This window comes from Sesamum indicum, unplaced genomic scaffold (assembly GCF_000512975.1).
Source record: "Sesamum indicum cultivar Zhongzhi No. 13 unplaced genomic scaffold, S_indicum_v1.0 scaffold00214, whole genome shotgun sequence".
Taxonomy (NCBI): Eukaryota; Viridiplantae; Streptophyta; class Magnoliopsida; order Lamiales; family Pedaliaceae; genus Sesamum; species Sesamum indicum.
The window spans coordinates 9,747-13,174 of NW_011628108.1; positions in this window are offsets into that span (position 1 = coordinate 9,747).

Sequence of the window (3,428 nt, forward strand, 5' to 3'; positions counted from 1 at the left end):
AAATTATATGTACACCTTATTTTATTCCCTTTAGTTGTGTTCTGTCATAGCGATAATTTGTTCATTTCTTTATATTAAAATGGCCATCTTTACATAAAAAATATATTTTAATACACATGTAATATTAATTAAATAAGCTTAAATAAATAAATAAAAGCACTAAATCTTTACGCGTGAAAGAAAGTTAAGTCAACTTTTTATGATTTAATTTTTCAATATCAATTAATCTTGTAATAAGTGTAAGAGCTAAAATTAAATAATAAATATATCAGAGGATATTTTAACCATTTAATATTATGACAATCAAAAATTAATTATCATACAAGATGGAACCTTAATAAATAGCACTAGCAATGGTAGTATACTCAATCCACATAAATAATGGTATGATTATACTACTAAAAAATATTAATAAGTTATAAAAAGATACTTATAGTACGTCATTTTGATTGGCTAAACAAAAATTTTAGTTTTTGAATTCAATAGAAAAAATAACTATATGCTAATGGCTAAAAATATGATTAAATCTATCAATGATATAGTCTAACATTTGCGAACTCCATTTTAACCCTGTATTTTAGTAATATGTGATACTTTCATGGTGACCTAAAACATACAAAATGATTTAACTTAAAATAATGATAGAATTTTAAATCTAATGATTATGTCAAAATAAATAAGAATTTTAACCAAACATTAACAGTACAAATCAAATTTATCAACTTTAAAATAGACATTATATACTAAATTTATCAAACACTAATAGTATATATCCATAAATAATAGAAATAATATGCTAAATAGTTCAAATTTTATCAGGAAACTTTATGCACGATATTCTCTCTAGAAATAATATGCTAAATAGTTCAAATTTTATCAGGAAACTTTATGCACGATATTCTCTCACTAATTTTAATTTTTACAAAATAGAAATTTTTCAAGTGATTAGAACTAATTTTTTTGGCATGTTCATTTATTTCATTAATTAGTGACAAAATACATAAAAAAAATAATTATTTATTATTATGTTACTAAAATTGGTACTGATGTTTTAATTAATAATTAATTATAGTGAAAGTGATGTGATTAATTATAAATAATATGATTTATAAAATATATAATTATTATTTCAAAAAAATAAAATTTAATAACTTATTTACAACACATATAATTATATATATTTTGATCTATCAACAAATATAAATACATACAAAGGGAATATAATTTGATAAACAACAGAGAATCTTATCCCTCCAAAAAATATCTTAAGTTACCTCCAAAAAAAAATAAAAACATACACTAATTTTCGAAACATAGCTCTTGTTTTCTCTCTCTATCTCTACAATACAAAACAAAACACTAAAAAATAAATCCAAAGACATGTAAAAGTCCTTTCAATTTAGACTTTATTTTCACTAATTGACCTTGTTTCATACATATAAAAGGTTAATTCAAACAATTGAATTTTTTATTATTTCTATTTAATTAAATAAAAGAGAAGATAAATAAACCAAAAAACTATTAAAAAGTTATAACCCAATAAAATGATTATTCTAATCTCCTCAAGCTTAATAAATAACCAGACAACAAAACGTACACAATACATTTTAATTAAATGAAAGGAAGCAAATAATCTCAAACTGAAAAGAGCCCTACAATACTGATAGGACTTCACTATTATTGCCTAAATAAAGTTCTTAATTTAAAATAAATAAAGTGAAAAGGACCATAAAAATACATTTTCCAAATATGATGGAGTTATAGTTTTTAAATCTATCAATTATATAAATTAAGCAAGACATTTAATTCATGGGTGATTAGTCTTTCAGCTAGTCAACAAAAACAAATCCAATTTCAAAAGAAAGAAAAAAAGAGGATATTTTAACCACACAACCGAAAGTCAATTATATACTCAATCCATGTGGATAAATTAAATTGTTATAATTATACTATTACTCAAAAATATTAATAAACTATACAAACTTCATGCTATCGTTTAAAGAACATATGAACATTAAAAAATGATCAACCTTCAAAATTTTTCCACATCAGTCATAAATAACTTCAAAAATTCAATGAAAAATCCGTACATATACAAATAAGATTAAATGATTGTCACATGTCGGATGTCATTCTTTTTGTTTCTAATGCACTCATAATATGATACAAATAAGTTGAAACAATTATCACATATATCAAATGCCATTTTTTTTTGTGCTTTTATTTTCTTTCATATATCAACAAATTATTTGTACGTCTTATTTTATTCCATCTTGTTGTCTACAATCATAGAAACAAGTATTAATCAATTTGTTCATTTATTTATGTGCAAAATGACATCTTTTTTGTAGAAAAATATATTTTATGCACATGTAATTAATTAATTAAGCTTAGACAATTAAATAAAAGCATTATTTCGCACGTGAAAGAAAATTTAAATATTTAGTGAACTTTTTATTATTTAATATTTTGATATCAGTTAATCTTGTAATAAGAGTAAGACTAATTAAATAATAAAAATATCAAAAGATATTTTAACTACTGACAATCAAAAGTTAATTACAATTCAGGATGGAACCTTAATAAAGAACATTAACAACAATAACATACTCGATTTAAATTTGGCTTAAAGTACGCCATCAAGACCTAAATAAAGTTATTGATTTTGAATTTAATAAAACAGACAAATATATGCTACTGTCTAAAAGTAAAATGAGAATGATCATACTTTCAAACATGATTAAATATACAATTATATAATTTAGCCAAGATATTTAATTTAAGGAGCGAACTCCGTTTTAATCCTACATTTTATTAAAATACGATACTTCCATGGTGACCTAAAACATATGAAATTGTCTAATTTAAATTAAATTTAACAATTATATCAAAATAAAAAATTAAGCCCAAGTAAAACTGATGCAATAGTTTAAGATTTAAAATTTGACTTTTTAATTTCAATAACTAAAAGTTAATTGTGGACAACACACCACCAATTTAATCAAATATGATCCTTGTATTAAATACTACTAGTGATGAGGTCATGCTTATTGTTAAACAAACCAAATCAAGTCCAAAAGAGTATTTTTAATTTTTGGATAATCGAAGCATGTACCTTAAGCACCATGAGGGTTGCTTCCAAAGTACCAATCTAAGGTCCCTCCATTGATAGCGCCTTTAAAACATTTGGTTTAAACAAAAATAAACCTAAATTGTTGTGCAGAAAGGAGAGGTTACCAAGTAACATAGAAATGAACAGCAACCCAACAAACCCAAATATGACTGCCATTTGTTTATTATTTCTTATCAAGTAAAAAAAGTCACCTCTGGACCTTACGTTTTTCTTGTATATGCAACAATATATCGCACATCTCCACAACTTGAGATTTGCAACAAAAATCAACAATGACTCCCCCCCCCCCCCAACA